The sequence below is a fragment of the Neoarius graeffei genome, chromosome 10 (genome assembly GCF_027579695.1).
Source record: "Neoarius graeffei isolate fNeoGra1 chromosome 10, fNeoGra1.pri, whole genome shotgun sequence".
NCBI classification, from domain to species: domain Eukaryota; kingdom Metazoa; phylum Chordata; class Actinopteri; order Siluriformes; family Ariidae; genus Neoarius; species Neoarius graeffei.
This window is the reverse complement of record NC_083578.1, coordinates 64488914-64496547: the sequence shown is the minus strand read 5'-3', so window position 1 is coordinate 64496547 and position 7634 is coordinate 64488914.

Sequence of the window (7634 nt, the reverse complement as noted above, 5' to 3'; positions counted from 1 at the left end):
GGCTGGCCTACGCGGACCTTCGCTGGGCCATCCTCCAGCGGGTGGGACGCACCCCGGAGCAACAACATCAGCATTTCCGCGCTCTGCGCTTGGAGGAAGTCGGCCGGCCATTCGCGTTTGGCCAGCAACTCTGGGACGCCTGCTGGCGGTGGTTGAGGGCCCACAGCTGCAAAGCCGAGGGACTCATCGACCAGGTGGTACTGGAGCAGTTCGTCGTGCGTTTACCAGCGGGAACCGCAGAGTGGGTCCAGTGCCACCACCCGGTGTCGCTGGATCAGGCAATCGAGCTGGCGGAGGATCACCTGGCGGCTGTCCCGATGGCAGGACAGCAGACGACCCCTTCTCTTCTCTCCTCTCTCTCTCTCTCCCCTCCTCCTGTGTCTTCTCCTCGCCCCATTCCCCCACCGCGGAGGCAGGGGCCGGCGCCACCTCAGCTGGCCCACCGCACCCGCGGTGCCCTTCCGTGTCTCCCTTCTGTGTCTGTCTCTCCCCCCCCCTCAGGTGAGTGAGCCCCAGAGCACTAGTGCAGAGAGGAAGCCCAGGCCGGTTTGCTGGTGCTGTGGGGAACCGGGCCACCTCCAACAGCAGTGCTCGGTAATGGAGGTGGGCGCTGTGGCTTGGATCCCCAACTTGCCAGGAGCCGCCCTCGATCGGGCCGGAGCGTATCGCATACCGGTGAGTATCCAAGGGGATACATATCAGGCGTTGGTGGATTCTGGTTGTAATCAGACCTCAATCCACCAAAGCCTGGTGCAAGACGAAGCATTGGGGGGAGCACAATTGGTGAAGGTGTTGTGTGTGCACAGGGATCTTCACAACTACCCTTTAGTGTCAGTCCACATTTTTTTCCAAGGGGAAAAATTTATAGTGAAGGCGGCAGTTAATCCTCGCCTTACTCACTCTTTAATTTTAGGGACTGATTGGCCGGGATTTCGGGATTTAATGACACACTTAGTAAAGAGTGGGTCCTGCCATTTGACAGGGGGAGGTCCCGGTGTCGCTTTGGCGGGAGCAGCTGTCACAGAGCCGTCTACGTCATCTCCACGTCAGAGGAGCCGCTGGCTCCTCCTCTCTCTATTGGGGAATCCCTCGCGGATTTCCCATTAGAGCAGTCGCGAGATGAGACTCTGCGGCATGCGTTTGACCAAGTGAGAGTAATCGATGGTCAAACGCTCCAGCCGAACGCCACCCCATCCTTCCCCTACTTCGCAATTATGAAGGATAGATTATACCGAGTGACGCAGGACACTCAAACTAAAGAGCGAGTCATGCAGCTTTTAATTCCGAAGAGCCGCCGGGAATTGGTATTCCAGGCGGCTCACTTTAATCCCATGGCTGGACACTTAGGGCAGGATAAAACACTAGCCCGAATAATGGCCCGATTCTATTGGCCGGGGATTCGCGGCGATGTCCGTAGGTGGTGTACGGCATGCCGCGAATGCCAGTTAGTAAATCCAGCGGCCATTCCAAAAGCGCCTTTGCGCCCTCTACCGTTAATCGAGACCCCGTTCGAAAGAATTGGGATGGATCTCGTCGGGCCATTAGATCGGTCAACACGAGGGTACCGCTTTATATTAGTTCTAGTGGACTATGCAATGCGATACCCAGAAGCAGTGCCTCTTCGCAATATCTCAGCACGCAGTATTGTGGAGGCACTCTTCCGTGTCATCTCCCGAGTTGGAATCCCGAAAGAGATTCTGACTGATCAAGGCACCTCGTTTATGTCACGAACACTGAACGAACTGTATGGGTTATTAGGTATTAAGCCGATCCGCACCAGCGTGTATCACCCACAAACGGACGGTTTAGTGGAACGGTTTAATCGCACCCTTAAAAACATAATTAAAAAATTTGTAAGTGAGGACGCACGTAACTGGGATAAATGGCTCGAACCCTTGCTCTTTGCAGTGCGAGAGGTCCCCCAAGCCTCCACAGGGTTCTCCCCGTTTGAATTATTATATGGGCATTTTAGTTGTGCTGCAAGAAAATTGGGAGGAGGGACCTTCACCAAGCAAAAATGAAATTCAATACGTTATTGACCTGCGCGCAAAACTCCACACACTCACACACCTAACCCAGGAGAATTTGCGGCAGGCCCAAGAACGGCAAACCCGCCTGTACAACAAGGGTACGCACCTTAGAGAGTTTGCACCGGGAGAGAAAGTACTCGTACTGTTGCCCACATCGAGCTCTAAATTAGTCGCCAAGTGGCAAGGACCCTTTGAGGTCACATGGCGAGTCGGGGACGTCGACTATGAGGTGAAGCGAACGGACAGGGGTGGGGCACTACAGATTTACCACCTCAACCTACTCAAACTCTGGAACGAGGAGGTCCCCGTGGCGTTGGTATCGGTGGTTCCGGAGAAGGCGGAGCTGGGGCCGGAGGTTCAAAAAGGAACATTAGCATCACGTCCCTCTCCGGTCCCCTGTGGAGACCACCTCTCCCCGACCCAACTCGCGGAGGTTGCCCAGTTGCAGACCGAGTTTTCGGACGTGTTCTCGCCCCTGCCCGGCCGCACTAACCTCATAGAGCACCACATTGAGATGCCCCCGGGGGTGGTAGTGCGTAGCCGCCCTTACAGGTTACCCGAACACAAGAAAAAGGTGGTTCGGGAAGAACTTGAGGCCATGCTTGAAATGGGCATCGTCGAGGAGTCCCACAGTGACTGGAGCAGCCCGGTGGTCTTGATACCCAAGGCCGACGGGTTGGTCCGGTTCTGTGTGGACTATAGAAAAGTCAACGCGGTGTCTAAATTCGATGCGTACCCAATGCCTCGTATTGATGAGTTGCTCGATCGGTTAGGCACGACTCGTTTTTACTCGACAATGGATTTAACAAAAGGTTATTGGCAGATCCCCTTGACTCCATTATCCCGGGAAAAAACGGCCTTTTCCACACCGTTCAGCTTACACCAATTCGTCACACTTCCTTTTGGGCTGTTTGGGGTGCCAGCTACGTTTCAGTGGCTGATGGACAGGGTCCTCCGCCCCCACACCACCTATGCGGCCGCGTACCTAGACGATATCATTATTTATAGTAATGACTGGCCGCAGCACCTACAACACCTGAGGGCCGTCCTTAGGTCGCTGAGGCGAGCGGGTCTCACAGCCAATGCGAAGAAGTGTGCGATTGGGCGGGTGGAAGTACGGTATCTGGGCTTCCACTTGGGTAATGGGCAGGTGCATCCCCAAATTAACAAGACCGCAGCGATTGCGGCCTGCCTGAGGCCCAAGACCAAAAAGGGGGTGAGACAGTTCCTGGGGCTGGCTGGCTATTATCGTAGCTTTATACCTAATTATTCAGACGTCACCAGCCCGCTGACTGATCTGACTAAAAAGGGGGCACCAGATCTGGTCCAGTGGACGGAGCAATGCCAGCGGGCTTTTTCTAAGGTAAAGGCTGCACTGTGTGGGGGGCCACTTTTACACTCCCCTGACTTTTCTCTCCCCTTTATGTTGCAGACGGATGCATCGGACAGAGGGCTGGGGGCCGTTTTGTCCCAGCAGGTGGAGGGGGAGGATCACCCAGTCTTATACATTAGTCGGAAGCTGTCGGTGCGTGAGGGGCGCTACAGTACCATCGAGAAGGAGTGCCTGGCGATCAAGTGGGCAGTCCTCGCCCTCCGGTACTACCTGCTGGGACGCCCTTTCACCCTCTGTTCGGACCACGCGCCCCTCCAGTGGCTCCACCGCATGAAGGATGCCAACGCGCGGATCACCCGTTGGTATCTGGCACTCCAACCCTTTAATTTCAAGGTGATCCACAGGCCGGGGGCGCAGATGGTTGTGGCGGACTTCCTCTCCCGTCAAGGGGGGGGAGTCGGCTGCGGGCCGGACGGCTGCCCGGCCTGAGTCGGGCAGTGGGGGTATGTGGCAGCGGGGGCATGGTCTAGCATCGGTCTGTGACAGGAGGGCGGAGTCAGGGAAGGTAAGTGGCAGAATCACTACACCTGTTGTTAATTAATGTGTTTGTGTGTCTTCCCAGTGACCGTGCCCTATTTAAGGGGAGAGAGCGAGAGCAGAGGGAGCTCTCTCCACAACCAGACGGCTGATGTGTGTACGTGTGTCTGAGTGTGTGGGAATAGAGATAAAAGCTGAAAAGCTGAATAAAAAAGAGTTTTGTGAAATCAGTTCTGTCCTGCCGTCCTTCTGTGCTCCACCCACCTACACGAACTGCTACAAACACCAGAGTAGCTTAGATAGTGAGTGCTCAGAAGAGCCAAGAAGGTCGCACAAGGATGTGCACCAAACCCTTCGCTTACGGCAAATTGACCTACTTGCCCAAGATGTCGAGCGATTCGATCCCGACAATAAAAGAACTAATGTAAATGATTATTTACGAGAAATAGACCGATGCCTGATGGACCTACTGAACGCCACAAAGCGAGAGAAACTCAAACTGATCTGGAAGACCTCCAGTAGCAGCGTTCGTGCCTTTTTAGAGACACTACCCCCAAACGTTCGCGATAGTTACTCGAAACTTCGCAGTTACATGAGGGAAGAATATGCGCCGTACACGGATGAAACCTCTGCGACATTGTGTGCATTACAAATCAAACAAAAACGGTCTGAGGCGCCTCGTGAATATTATAGACGGCTACGTACTGCCTATTTCCAGGGTAGTAGCGCACCAGGCTTGGAAGAAGATAGAGGTTTCAAATCCCTCTTCTTACATAACCTCCACCCAAGTGTGCGGACTCAAGTCACACTGACGTGTCGACAGGGTTTCCACTCGATGAGGGAAATTAGGCGACTAGCCCAAATGACCTGGGAGACCATTGTCAAAACCACAAACGGAAACGATGATGAACCCAGAGTCCTTAGTCTCCAGAGTGCAGACGGGCCCCCGCTAGCCTTAGAAGGAAGCGAAGCTCCAAAAGGGGGACCCCCCTGGAGAAATCCCGGTCCAAACCGCCCCTTGCCGAGCCATCACAAGGGTGAGTGGAAAAATCGGCAAGGTAAGGCCAGGAAGGACCGAAGGCAAGTCCATAGTGACTATGGCAACCGCCCATCATGTAAAAAGGGTCGTAGGGAACAAGGCGGTTGGCAGCAAGACCGTCATCCCTGCTCTGGCCAGAGACGGCAGGAGCGTTCCGACCGTAACTCTAAACGTAGGGGTAGAGATGACTGACACAGTGACTCAGACCAACCTGGTAAGTTCCGCGCAGAGCTGGAATCTTTAAAAGCCCAGTTGGTTGAGATTAAAGAACTGTTACAAAAGAGGTCAGACCCCTCAACAAAATAAATCGAAACGAGCGTAAAGAACAAAAAGCCTACTATGACCGAAAAGCCTCCCATCACATATCAAATAGGCGACAAAGTCCTATATTTTAACTTTATCAAGCCAGTAGAAGTCTCAAAAAGTTCCTACCACATTGGTCGGGACCTTTCGATCGTAGGAAAACCGTCCCCCATTGCGTATCGCATTAGGACATCCAGGCACAATCAAATGCTCTCATATCGATTTCCATAACAATCAAATCAAGCCTTTTGAACAGTCCTCACTCCAAGAGGGGGGGGACAACAGCTAGGCCCATCCTGTCCACCTAGCTTGTACGCCTCACTCATCCATAAGCATACACTAACATTCCTGGTCAGACTTACCAACCCAATAAAGTAATAACCCTTCGGTATAACATGGTAGATAAAATACTAAAATCCGCTATTATTACTAGTGTGTATTCATCGCAAATACACCTGGCATATAGTCTTGGCAGTGCTATCCTCATTTTTGTGAATCCACAAGACTTTGGGATGTGCACCTCCACTAAAGACATCCATCCACTAGGTCTGTCCAGGCAACCCATACATAACACTACATGCCAAGATGGATAAGATGGTCTGTGTCCCTGACAGCTTTAGCCGCAGTAGCGCACGCTTTCTGGCCAGACCACCCACTGCTATTACACCCTCCATATGATTAGGTTTACCAACACAAACACTAATACTTCTGTTCTTTCTTTCCTTCATTTCTTCTCTTTTCTTGTTTTTTTTAATATGCATAGGAAATTAAACACTACATGTTTCATGTTTACTGTTTAATTTTTTTTTTTTTAGATGTGACTTTGACCTAGTTAGCTAGAGTGATTATATGCCCAAAATGCCCATAGCCTGAGTATATGCCCAAAATGCCTCTGCCTCCAACTGTCTTACTGGAACTCATGAGTTTACACAGTTTTCGCAGGACACCATGGACTGTGCAGAGCAAGGCTACCTCAAGGACTACGGACATGCGGACTGTACAGTACTGTGCTCTCAGTGCTATGACTCCATCATACCCCTGAGACCAAAAGGGGGATTGTAGGTACAGTCCCTTTTTGAAACTACATTTCCCATCAGCCCACTTCCGCGTTGGCCTGCGTCACGCCAGGGCGGGATCACCAACACCACATCCTCTGTGAAGACATAAATAATGGAATGACACTTCCGCTCTTCCTCTTTCCGTCGTGGGACCAGCGGTCTGCGTACACAAAGAGGCTGCTCACCCGAGCAAATTTAAAAAGGCGTCTTTTCTTTTCTTTCTTGCAAGAATCAGAGTTTCGTGCTTTTCTTTGTTTACCTTTGGCCACAGTAGACTCTAAGATCACGCGATTTTAAACTCAGTGATTTACAACCGGTTTCATTCATTAAGTACGTACGACTGCAGCTCAAAGCAGTTAATTTATAATTAGGAGCGACCAGAATTCCTCCTGATTGAAGCGCTGTGCACATTGTTAATCAGAGTTTTTCTTCCCATGAGCCACGAAGCGCCGGATCAAGAATTCTCTGCTTTCCACAGACGTGCTCCACGGGCTCCTGTGAAACTCAACTTCTCCACGTAATTCCCTGTGCCTCACGTGTTCCACAACAGTGAAAAACTCCAAAGTCTCAGAAAATCTTCTCATAATCTCGCGTAGAAGCGGGATATTAAGTAAGACTGGCATTTTTGGGCATAATTATAGCTAGTCTTAGGAATTTGCTTTTATTGAAATAGTGTGAATTTAAACCCAGGTTTATTTGTTACACTGTTAAACATGCAGCATGTTGATTTATTTTGTTCTATGTTCTCTCAATTGTTTAATAGATAGGCTGTGCATGCTTCTCTTTACTCCTACTAACATATTTAGTTCTCTTATTATACATCTGGGGCCTCATGTACAAAGCTTGCGTACACACAAAAAAGCTACGTACGTCACTTTCTGCGCAAACATTCGTATGTACAAAGATTGACTTGGCGTGGAAAAGTGCGGTACTCTACGCAAACCTCATGGCTGGCGTACGCACATTTCTGGTGCATCTTGGTACTTGGCGAAACTTAGAGGCAGAGCAACGCAACTACATTTAGGCCTACTCAGTCAAGAGTCATGACATGGCGATAAGAGGCATCCAAAAATGCATCGGAACATCAGGATGCGTGAATTGAAATGTATGTCAGTCATACGACATTGTCGAGACACATAATGCGAGACTGTTGGGTAAATGCCAACAGATCCATCAACCATCCCTTCCATATTGTAATTACGGGAAATGAGAAACCCCAGCAATATCATTTCGATATTATTCCCATTGACTATTGGTTAATTAATTAAATTAAAGAATGCACATGCAGGACCATGCATTGCAGCTAGCTTAATAAATCTTCCTCGCGCATTTGC